The 12382-nt window shown below is 45.7% G+C and overlaps 1 protein-coding gene across 12 annotated transcripts in view; it reads left to right on the top strand.

Annotated features, from left to right (window-relative positions):
• Positions 1 to 12382, top strand: part of Foxn3 (forkhead box N3) — a 406647-nt gene that overhangs the window by 135687 nt on the left and 258578 nt on the right. The window contains exon 1 of one of the 12 annotated variants that reach the window (XM_087195140.1): positions 3892 to 4034. The exons of 10 other annotated variants lie outside the window; for them this stretch is intronic. The gene's annotated coding sequence lies outside the window, so the exon portion shown is untranslated. Of the gene's footprint in view, positions 1 to 3891; positions 4035 to 12382 lie in introns of those variants that run through there. One more of the 12 variants, XM_087195143.1, reaches the window with a different exon arrangement.

The raw sequence follows: 12382 nt of genomic DNA, 5'->3' as shown, positions 1-12382 counted from the left end.
TACATTAGAATGGATTCGAGAACACCTTCACTCTCGGCATTAGTGTTCTGATTTAGTTTTTGTTTCTTCATTAATTCATTAATATATTCATTATTCATTCAAAAAATTCCTTTGTGGTATACAGCCCATGTGATACCAGATGGGATCTTTTGATTCAGAGGCAATTGAAAGAAGACCGAGCTAAATACAACAAGCACATACACAGGCAAGACTTTTTCTTGGTGGGAAGAGGGTTTTAGCTGAATTGGGAGTCAACATTAATTGAGAGAGGGACCAAGCTGCTCTCTGAATAGGGGAGAAGCGAGCTCTTACGGATTTTCTGGGGTGGGCTAAAGTCTAGTCGGTTTCCACTGGCCAGGACCATGGTTCCAAAAGATGTTACATCTTGTGCAAGACTTGGACCACTGGTCACGGTCAACTTGTCCTAGAGGCTGTTGAATTTTTGTCCATTCAACACACATTCTGTGCAAAAACATCCCAGTCTTGTGGATCTTGGCCTTATGATAAATCTGCTTGAAAATCACAAGGGTAGCAGTAGGAAAGAGAGAAGAGAAAGAAAAAGAAAATACATACCAGCACCAATGGGCAATCCACAGGTCCACATGTAGAGCTGAGTATTATCTGACCCAAAGGTGAAGGAGGCAAAGGAGACAGACACAATGTGAAGACAGAGATGCCAGGACTTTTTATTCCACTCCAGTCCCCTACCAGACATCTGCAGGCTCAAGTGAAGAGTCAGTGTTATAACTGAAAGTGGCTTTCAGGTCCCTGAGAAGTAACCTAGGCAACTGTCATCAAAAGCCACACATTAGAGGTGCTATCTGTAGCAAAGCTCGTGGGAAGACGCATTGTCCAGTTGTGTGACTTCCAACCTAGGTGATCTTTAAGTCTACTAAGAACGAGTGAAGCTCAAGGGCTTATTTACATTTTTTCTCAGTAATAATTCCCTCGTTTTGTACAAGCATTCGGTTTTTATGATTTTATCGGGGTCTCATGATGAGTTTATTGACAAAGCACAAGGGTAAGGAAGCAGCATGTCAGCCTACAAAGGGTAACAGCTTACTATGCCCAGGGGCCTATTTTGTTGTCCAGCCTTTTGTTCCACCGTGGTGGTCCCTGACTGTCTTGCACGCATGTGGATCCTGGTACTGGAGAGACAAGCAGCTTTTCTCAGGTCTTCTATATCCCAATGGGCAAAGGCAGACAACAGACAGATTTGTGATTGTGATCTATGTACTAAAGGAAGCAGGTAGGTTTGGGAGAAGATGCCCGGGTGCTGGGTGTCTGGAAGACATCTCAAAGGGGGGCGGCATGTCAGCTGAGACCCAAGGGAGCGGGGAGCAAAGAAAGGGTGGAGCCATCCCTTCCCTGGAAGTGGCCAGGTGTGGGGATGTGCAGACAGGAGCCTGAGACTCCCTTACCTCAGGCTGCTTCTTTGGCACTGGGAAAATATTGCCTTTTTTTTGTTTCATAATTTTTTGTTTGAAAATTTTCATTTTGTCCAGCAGTTACAAAATAGTTATAAGAGATGACCCGGTACCTTTCCTCTACCTTCCCCCAAGAGAGCATCTTACATGACTGTAGTCCATTATCAAGGCCAGGAGACTGACCTTGGACATAACCATTAAAAAGAAGACTGCGGAACTATTCAGGACATCACCAGGGTTTACGTGCACGAGTGGCAGGTGTAGGGGTGTGACTGGTATGTTATGGACATGTACAGCTTCATCTCTTTTAAACTTAGTCTGCTCATTGTTTCAGGAACATCTGACTTATTTATTTGACAACTGAGCATCTACTATGTAGCAGTTTGGTCTTGCATCCTGAAGACTCAGGACAGGTAATGATGATAGAGGCAGAGGGTGCTGAGGGAGCTTAGAGATAGAGATCAGCCAAGGCAGGTGATCCAGAACCAGGCAGCTCAGAGTAAGCCTGCTGAGAAGGTCCCGAAGTGAGAAAAGATAGGCTGTTCTGGAAATGCCAGACGAAATAGAGGAATGAGGTTGGCCAGGGTGGGTGAGCAGATCTACAAGGGGCTAAAGTGCCAGGAGGAGGAGGCTGGGGCTTAATGTCTCTGTGTGGATTCCTTAATGCCCAGCCAAGTAGGAGCTTATAGAATAACTGGTCGATTGATAACTATACCTAATTCATTTTTTCCATGTCCCATCTTTTTAAGATGTATAGATCTACTATGTATAGATCTGACCTGGGGGTGACACCTCATTGCATCTTGACTATGTTCCTCCTCCAAGGCAGAGGAGGAAAAACAAGAAACAAAAATACTGAAGCCTGCTCACTATGCACTCTGACAAACCAATGTTTGGCTGCCGTGTCTGTGTTTGCATATCATTGGCATTTGTTAGACACAAAAAAACTAGGTGTGGGATGCTATTTAGATGTTTCCTTCAGGTTTTCTGAAGAAAGAGCAGGGTTCCTATTGGTTACTTGATCCCACACAGATTCAACTGCACCCATCCGCCAAAGGAGGAATGTTCACTTTTAATCGAAGCTCTTAGTATTCGGCTCTGACCTTTTGAGAATGTCATCTGAGGGCAGTATCCTGTTAGACACCTGCAAAGCGTCACTGAGCGCCCAGGAAAAAGGTGTAACTAAGATGTCCTGTCTTTCAGAACAAAATGCAAGAAAAAGAAGCTCCCCTTGCCTTCCCCCATGGAGAAGTAGCCTGGCTTTCTAAAAGACGGTGAAGGGTGGGGTCTAGACAAGTCTGCCAGACAGATAGCCTGGCAGTGTGGATAAGCAGCCAGTTCCCAGAATTCCAGGGCAGACCTGGCTGCCAGGGGCACATCTGAGTGTTGCTTAGCAGCCATCAGACAGTGTTTGCTTTGTCTTCCTCTCTTGCTTTTGGGCTGATCACCCATGGGAGTCATTGTCACCCCATGCAGATGTATGTCTCACGGTCCCCTTTGAGCTGTTCATCTGGCCATTGCCATGTAGCATGACAGTGCAGCTCTCCGAAAGGGACTATGTACTGAATAGACAGTTATCTGCTGGCTAAGTGTTCTCATTTCCTGAAGCACAGGATGGCCCTGCATTCTAAATCCAGTGAGCACTTGTGAGACAGACGGGAGGGGCAGCGAACACAGCAGTCAATGGGAGTGAGATGGCAGCTTCCTTCAAGGGTGCATCCTGCCTGTTGCACTGGATGAACAGGAAGTGACTTCCATCAGCAAAGGTACTCACTCTTCATGGTGCTAAACAGGGCCCTGTGGTGTAATCTGGGCTCCGCCCCCAGCCTGCCACACATTCTAGATCAAGCCCTTTCCTCTTGCTAGTCCTCATTTTTCCCATCTGTAAAGTAAGGGCTAAGGGCTAGATGATCCTAAGATTCCTTCAATGCCAGTGTGTTGTCGTGGTACACAACAGGCTAATGGTTTGGTTGCAGATCTAAGTTCACTGTGATTCAAAGGGTTCTTGTTCTGACCCACGGGATGGTCGTGAGGTAACATAGCCTGTGGGATTTTTCTTTCTGAGGTTTCCCAAGCCCTGACTGCCCTAAAGTAGGGACAGTGTCAGTATTGTCATTTTAAGTCATCATAAGATCATTTAATGTGGCTTCATTTCTTTTTAAAAGACACTTCTTGTACAACTCCATCGAACATCTTATTCGGGAGCCAATGATAGTTTGTGATTCAGAGGCGAAAGTGTTGAGATTCCCTCAAAGTAGGGACACTTTAGCTTAGGCTTCTCATGGGAGCAGAGGGAGTGAGCGGCAGGAAGTTCCTTTTCCTAGGCTGTTTGGAGAGCTTGCAACAAATTTGTTTCCTTTTGTCCTTTCTGCTCTGCAAATATCAGCTTTGACTCTCGGCTGTGAGTGGAGCTGGATGGAGCATGGTTAATCGTTATTTAAGGGTTTTGTCTTCTCTAGGGCCAGATCAGCCATAATTTGTTGCTTCAGTCCTTGCCTGGAACCTAGAGGAACCCCTGACTGCTCTGTGGGCTGAGGCTCACATGGAATCAGCAGGAGGGCTTCACACCCAAGGCAGAGGACCTGGCAGAGCTGGAAGGGCTGCTGGGTAAGTTTTGGGTCAGCATTTCTTTTCAGGCATGCCAAGACTGCCTTTGAAACCCAAATTGTTGACACAAGCTCCCAGTTAACATCGCTGTCTCCCTGTTGAGGACAGAAGGAAAGGGTCACTTTCCTGTGAACAGCACTGTAAAACACATGGTAAAGGGGCACCACAGAGGTAGTTGACATACGGGGTTTACCTGCATGCTGAATTTTGGGAAGAACGATGTGCTAATCCTAGGAAAAGAAGTCCTTCAACAGAGCCCATAACGTACAAGGAAGGGTTACTCTGACTGTGTGCATGGTGTATTTTTAACATGGGAATAAGGTATGGGGAGCCAGGGCTGGGGAGCTTTGGTTGCACAGCTGAGAGAGAGAGAGGGGTGGTGGTGGTGGGGGGACCATCCAGGGGCAAAGGGAAATGATTCTGATGACTGGAGACAAAGAAAATGACAGATCTTTCTTAAAAGACTAGGAGGAGCTGGGTTCTGGTAGCAGCAGGAACCATACTCATCTCTTTCACCTGACATTTGGCCACACCAGCTCCCTTCCTCTAAATCTCATCGTCATTTGACATCAAGAGTAATGTTCAGACAACACAAATGTCCTGATTTAGCTCCACAACCCTCTACAAATCCACCCACACCTACTCCTTCTTATTTCCCAAATGACTCTATGGTTAATAACAATGGAAAAGCGAGGAAAGAAAATCTCCATGAAAAGTATTCTTCCTGGTAGAGTTTCTGCAGATGAGCCAATTTATTTCCATGACTGTCCATAAAACAAGAGAATTATAATTGACTGCTTAGTTTCGCCTTCCCCAGGTAGGTACTATCATTCCCCATTTTCCAGGTGAGAACACAGAGGCTAAATAACTTCCCCAAGGTTACACAGTAAGAGTGGTGGAGCCACGTTTTGAGGCTAAGCATTTGGCTCTAGATTCTATGCTTGTGGCCACTTCGCCATGTTGGATTTTGCTAAGCAGGCAGCTGAGTTTGAACTAGACCTCAACAGTTTGGGCCAGGGCTGAACCAGAGCTGCACACAAACTCCTGGTTCACCTCGGCTGGTCTTCAAGCCCTCCTGCTACATGCATCTTCCAGGGTGGACCAGTTGATAATATTCTCAGTAAATCTGCTTGGAAGGAGAAATCTAGTGCTTCTGCTCAGAAGGAGAATCATCAAAGAAGGAGCCGTTGAAATGTTTGTTCTTAACTAGTAGTTATGAAAGGCCAAGTTGCAGACCTGAACTGTACAAACTCTGCTGATCCTTGTGATTATATATATGGATGAGCCACAGTGTGCATCTCAGTTATTAATAATGCTGATGCAAATTTAGTTCCCATTTTCCAAGAACCTACCACCAACCAGCAGCTCATGCATGCTGGCCGTTTCCCATAAATTATTCCAGCATTTCCCAAAGCCCTGGAAGGTGGCTGTTGTTCCACTTCACAGAAGAAGAGTCAAGGCTCAAAGAGCTTAAGTGACTTGCCCAGGGCCGCTTGATTTATAGTTAATTAGCTCTGGCTGGCTTCTCAGTTTGTATTCTCGCCACCACACCTTTCGTTCCAACCCTACTGACTGAGCCCTTGCTGTGTGCCAGGCCTTGTGTCCATTGCTGCGGATGCCTTAGAGAATAAGGTAGCCTGGGTCTCTGGTTTTCGAAGTGTACGCCCGGCAGCGATGGCCGATCAGAGCTAGGGACACCCGTGGAAATTCGAGTAGAGTAGGAAGCACAGGGCCCACGACATGATATGAAGGCCTTGAAACTGCAGGGCTCAGAGCCGCTTCTGTGGCTAGGAGTTAATCTGCCATGATACTACAGACATTTGGATCCTGTAAAGAACTCTAAGTATTTATTGGCAATTAAAGGTAGTTTATTAGTGATAAAGGGAAGGTATGATTATGGCGGAAAATCCAACATGGGCCAGTCTGAGTGCGGCAATTTAAGACTTTAAGACTCAGGCTTCCCGCTCATGGTGGTGCACACCTGTAATTCCAGCACTCTGGGAGGCTGAGGCAGGACAATTGCAAGTTCCAGCCCAACCTGGGCAACTTAGTGACTTAGTAAGACCCTGACTGCAAAAAACAAACAAACAAATAAACGGACCAGGGATGTAGCCCAGTGCAAATGCCCTGGGTTCAATATCCAGTACCACAAAAAGAGAGTGCTTTTTAGTATTTTCTTTATGAATATCTACTTCTATTACATAAAAAAGAAAAAGACTTGAGCTAACTTGGGACAGGCTACAGAGGCTGAGCTGCCTCTCCTATATCCTGGAGGCCTGGCCACCCCCCTGCCCAGCCCCACCCGAGAAAGCTGATCCAACAGAGAGACAGCACCCTCGGGTCCCACTCACACTCCCTTCAGGGCTGGGGCTGGTGAGGAGCTGCTATGCTCTGTGTTCAGATGTCGTCCGTCCGCCCCCCCCCCCCCCAAGCCTCATGCAGAGAGGTGGGACTTTCTTTTTCCGGGGTGGCTGAATCTGGAATGTGTGATCCTGGGCTTAAGGGCCTGTGGTTATTAAACCAGTACACGTGAGCGATTGGTTTGGCACCGCCCTAATCCCGGTAGTCTAGATGGGATAAAAGGGGCAGAAAGACTCAGTGAAGGTCCCTTGTTACCTTTGCTGCCTTGTGCACGCCACGGTATTTCTGTTCTGCGATGCCTGTTTGTCATCCCTCCCTTGGAGTCCGCAGATTATGGACTAAAACCTCTACGAACTATAAGCCAAATAAACCCTGTCCCTTTTAACTTTGGGTGTCAGGTATTTTGTCCCAGCAAGCAGAGAAAAGTAAGTAACACAGGGGCTGACCTGCTCTTTGAAGATAGTTGGATATCTCTGCCCCCACCCATGAGAGGGCTGAACCTTCTCTCGCGCCATAGTCACAACCCAAACCCTGCCCCCCAGTGGCAGGGTTTGCATGCTTGCAGCTCTGCACTTTGCGGGCTCTGCTGAGACTGGCGCCTCCCATGGCAGACCCTTCCGCTCGCTGCCCTGGAGGACTCTACGCTAACTCGGGGTGACGCGAGGGGGCTCTTCTCCCTGTTTCCTTTTCCCATGGTTTCCTGATCCCCGGCCCTGCCTCTGTCCGCTCATATTTCATGCGGGCTGATTGGCCCCCTTGCGCCCGGTCAAGGAGGGTCAGGGTCTGATGTGAACTACACTGGAGCTGTCTCTCCTACCGGCACGACACCTGGCACGCGGGAGGAAATCTCACCTGAGTGACACTGCTGAGTCCCCATCCTGCACTGGGTCCCTTACACTGGCCACTTCTCAGACACAGAATATCTTCAGTGTGGGAGTATTTGAAGAATTCAGATTTTGAGTCATTTATCGAGTGGAATTCCTGGAATCACATACACAGCCTGAAGCACTGGGCTCTAGAACATACAAGAAGCGCATCTCCTTCTTCTCCAGGATTAGATAAGAGCCAAGAATTACCTCGGGCCAGGCATTGGGTGTGGAGATAATTAAGCAATGTGAAAATGGAGGAACTCATTTTCCCCCTCTGATTACAAGTTATTGTTTAATGTTAAAAATAGTAATGTGAAAATCCCGCAAATGTACAAGTGCTTATGGTACAAAGTTTAATTTCCTAACGAGCCACCAAGCATGGACTTTTTTGGTTCATAATATTAACATATGATTCTGCAAAAATAGACTTAGATCTGTAGTTGTGTGATGTGCTTTTCTCTGGGTCTCTTTCACCATCGTCCCTCAGCTTACCTCATTTTTTTTTTAGAGTGCCGAGTTTCCATTATATGATTGAGCCAGGACTTAGCAAACCGATCCCTTTCAGTTTTCTGCAATTGCAAACAATACAAAATGATACATAATATAGAAACACCAGATGGAGTAACTTAGACAACAATCGTTTATTTATCAGAGTTCTGGAAGCTGGGCAGTCTAAAGTTGAGGTTCTGGCCACTTCACTTTTTTGCTGAGTTCTCTTCCTGGTTTTTGGAGGGCCAGGGCCACCATTTTTTTTTTTTCTTTTTTTTGTGGTTTTGAGAATTGAACGCAGGGGTGCTCAGCTACATCCTCGGCCCTTTTTAAATTGTATTTTGAGACAGAGTCTTGCTAAATTGCCAGGCTGGCCTGGAATTTGCAGTTTTCCTGCCTCGGACTCCTGAGTAGTTGATATTACAGGTGTGTATCACCTTTTTGGTCACAGCCACCTTTTTGATGTGTCCTCACATAGTGGAAAGAGCAGGCTCTGGTCTCTTTTCTTCTTATGAGGAAGTTATACTATTGTGAATCCTCATGACTTCATCTAAACGTAAGCATCTTCCAAAGGCTTCACTTCCAAATGCCATCACACTGGGGTGAGGGCTGCAATATGAATTTGGGGGGGGGAATCCAAATATTTAGTCCTTAACCATGTATTTTTGTGTGATGAATATAAGAGGAGTTGCTTGGCTCAAAACCAATGTACAAGCCAGGCATGGTGGTACATGCCTGTAATCCCAGCACTCAGGAGGCTGATGCAGGAGGATTGCCACCAGTTTGAGGTCAGCCTGGGCTACATATTGAGTTCAAGGCCAGCCTGCACTACGAAGTGAAATCCTGTCTCAAAAAAAATTTGCATTTTAAATTTTAATAAATACTTGCAAATACCATATCTCTCCAAAAGCGATGGGGCCTCCTGAACACTCCCATCAATACTGACTGATAGCGAGTCTTTCTTCACATCTTTACCCACACTGGGTTTTCCCCATCTTTTAAATTTTGCAGCTACGTATTTTTACAGAGTTACTTGGTACAATTTCAGTTCATTTTAAAGAGTCTGTAGCTGGGGATGGTGGCCCATACTTGTAATCTTCAGCACCTTGGGAGGCCAAGGAGGCAGCTAAGGTGACTTAGTGAGACCTTGTCTCAAAGTAAAATAAATAAAAAGGGTGGGAATGTAGCTTGTAGTACTGCCCCCCCCAAAGAATGAGTGAATGAATGAATGAATGAATGGGGAAGCTGGATTCTAAGGCTCCCTGTCTTGGCAGGCACCAGGGCTGAAGACACCTCTTGAGCTGGCTGACTTTCAGCTGAGCAAGCTGGAGTGCACATGGTTGCGGCCCAGATGGTCTCTCCCACCTGCACCCCTAGCTGGGAGCGTGAGCCCGCCCCTTCCCCCAGCCATGCCAGTAGCGGTGTCAGCCCAGCTTGTCCTCCCCAGCACACGGGGACAGAGGAGGAAATGTGGCCAGGGAGCTGTTCCACTGAGATCCACTCATGTACAAGTCAAGCCAAGGTGGGTAAATTACCTTTCTTTGGACGATCGCTGTTAGGAGATCCCCCTTGTTCTAAATCAAATGGGGAAGAAGCAAGAGCATCACTAGGGAAGATGGCACAGTGGCCTCCTTGTTCTGGAAGCCCTAGGCCTGGCCTTTCTACCGGCCTCCCTTTCTGCCTCCTACATCATACCTTTACATCTTGGGGCACAGGCGTACAGAGAACCCTGCTTTTTCTCCAGCCTGGTCTTATGGATGACTCTGGTATCAGTCATGTACACACTAGTATGAATGCGGAATAGTGGTTTTTACACCCTAGGAATGCGACTGAGCTTTACCTGGGGTGTTTTTTTCAGTGCTGGGGATTAAAGCCAGGGCCTCATCCATGCTAGGTGAGCACTCTGCTACTGCACTACACAGCTAGCCTTAGGTAGGAGCTTTGCAGCTCTGGGTCCATCTCACTCTGCAGTCTCCAGTGGATGTGACCCTCTCCCTCCCCAGTGTGGCATGGACTCAGGGAGCTGAGACATTTGGGCAAGGCAGGGGTTGGAGTTACGGTGTGCTCCTCTGGAATCCAAATAATTCTGGAAATTCCACAGTCTCCAGTGCTAGGATGTTGACTTTCAGAAATACATGTTGTGTCTCTTAAAAGCTCTTTTATTTTTCATTCTCTCTGTGTGAATTTTTTTTTCCATTAAATTTATTGGTACATTTTAGGTGTACAGTACCATTACATTCATCTTTGGGACCTCACACCTTTACATGAAGTATCTTGGTTCTTATTTTTCCCCATTCCCCTGCCCTCCCTTCACCCCCTCCACCCTTCCCTATTTACAAAGACTTTGTTTCCATATTTTTCTTTTCTCATATTTTTTCTTTTCCCTTCTTTCCTTTCCCCTACCCCTCCCATTTCCCCTACTTCTTTAGACCTTTTCTTCCTATTTCACGGTATCAATTATACATCTTGATCCTTATTTATACTTTCGGTTTCTCACACTAGAGAAACTATTTGGTATTTACACGTGTGTGTCCTATTTATTTCACTTAAGAGTATGGCCTCTGGTCGGGGATTTAGCTCAGTGGTTCCAACACCTGCCTCGTAAGGTCCCGAGTTTGATCCCAGGCTCCACGCCCCCTCAAAAAAGAGTATGGCCTCAATGTGCATCCATTTAGCTATAAATGTCTCTAGTTTCTCGTTCTTTACGGCTGAGTAGTACTCTATTTTATTTTTTAAAAACTCACATCTTCTTTATCTAGTTTCCAGTTGATGGGCACTTGGGCTGTTTCCAAGTTTTAGCTATTACAAACTGTGCAGCTATAAACATGGATGCACATATATCACTGTGGTATGATTCTTTTAATTCTTTTGGGAAGATACCCAGCAGGGGAATAGCTGGGTCAAATGGGACCTCTAATCCTAGTTCTTTGAGGTATCTCCATACTGATTTACACAGTGGTTGCACCAGTCTACACTTCCACCAACAATGGAGAAGGCTTCCTTTCTTCCTATAACCCTGCCAGCATTTGTTATTGGTTGATTTCTTTTTTTTTTTTGTACCAGGGATTGAACTAGGGTCCTTGTGCTTGCACAGCTGGTGGCGAAACCACTGAGCTAAATCCCCAGCCCTTGGTTGATTTCTTGATATTAGCCATTCTTTCTGGGATGAGGTGGAATCTCCATGTTATTTTCATCTGCATCTCTCTAATGACCAGTGATGTTGAACATTTTTTCATACGTTTATTTGCTGCTTTTACTTCTTTGCAAAAGCCTGTTCATTTCAAATGCCCATTTTTGAATTGGGTCTTTATATTTGGGGGGGTCTGATTTCTTTTGATTTTTTAAATATAGTCTAGATAGTAGACCTTTATCTGAGGAACAGCTGGTAAAATATTTTCCCACATTGTAGGTTGTCTGTTAGCTCTGTTGGTGGTTTCTCTTGCAGTACAGAAGCTTTTTAATAAGATGAGATCGCAGTTGTTGATTCTTTGTACTAGTTCCCGTGCTACTGAGGTTTTGCTCATAAAGACTTTTCCTATGCCAATGTCATAGAGAGTTCTACCTAACTTATCTTCCAGCAAGTTTAGTGTTTCTGTTTTAATATTTAGATTTTTAATCCACTTTTAGTTTAGTGAATGGTGAACGATAGGAGTCTAGTTTTAATCTTTGGCAAGTTGAAATCCAGTTTTTCAATGCCATTTATTAAAGAGGCTATCTTTCCTCCAGTGAAGTTTTAAAAGCTCTTTTTAATTTAAACCATATAATATACACACAAGCCAAGTGTGGTGGCACATGCCTGGGATCCCAGCTCTTGGGAGGCTGAGGCAGGAGTATCACCACAAATTCGAGGCCAGCCTGGGCTGCATAGTAAGTTCAAGGCCACTACATAGTGTGACTCCATCCTGCAAAAACAAAAAGGCCCCCAAAACAAATATAATATATGCACAGAAGGCTTCAGAAATATCCAAATGGGTAGAGAGTGGATACAGTCAAAGATAAGAAAGTGAATCTGAAGTGTTAGGACTGTCAAGCTGGGGTGATGAAGATTTAACTTGCAGGTTTGTCACCCTTAAGCTACAGCAATTCTGCAGAATGAACACAGAGCCTTGGCAGTATCCCATTCATCCCAGCTGCTTTGCAGGCTGACATCTGCAAGGTGACATGTTATTGACAGGTAACACGGAGACCTGCAAACACACCAATCCGAAAGCCACCCTGGGAAAGCCTGGTTAAATGATAACATGGTCTACATGCTCCATCCCCAGAATTGTGGACCAAAGCGCACTGTGCCTATGTCCAGAGGGAATTACATTTCCTGACAGTCAGGTAGGATACTTGGAGCATTGTATTACAGACCATCTTCGCCTCACATGCTGGTAACTTGTCACCATCAGGTGCCATTCAGCGCTGGTTTGATAGTAGAGAACTGGCTGACTTCTTTGCCCACATCCTTGTCTTGATAGCAAAATGAGAGGCAGCTAGATAGTGAGCCTGGTATCATTCATACATTGGTATGAAAGTAAGACACTGGTTTTTAGACCAGTATGTGTCTAATTGGAAATGTTCAATCAACACTAGCTTTTCTCCACCCCTTTTTGTGCAGTATTGGGGATCAATCCATCCTAGCTC

The sequence above is a fragment of the Heterocephalus glaber genome, unplaced genomic scaffold (assembly GCF_053883595.1).
Source record: "Heterocephalus glaber isolate CG9 unplaced genomic scaffold, H.glaber_assembly_v1.0 deba00001608, whole genome shotgun sequence".
NCBI classification, from domain to species: Eukaryota; Metazoa; Chordata; class Mammalia; order Rodentia; family Bathyergidae; genus Heterocephalus; species Heterocephalus glaber.
Note: the sequence above shows the minus strand (reverse complement) of the source record. Positions and strands in the feature narration are given on the sequence as shown.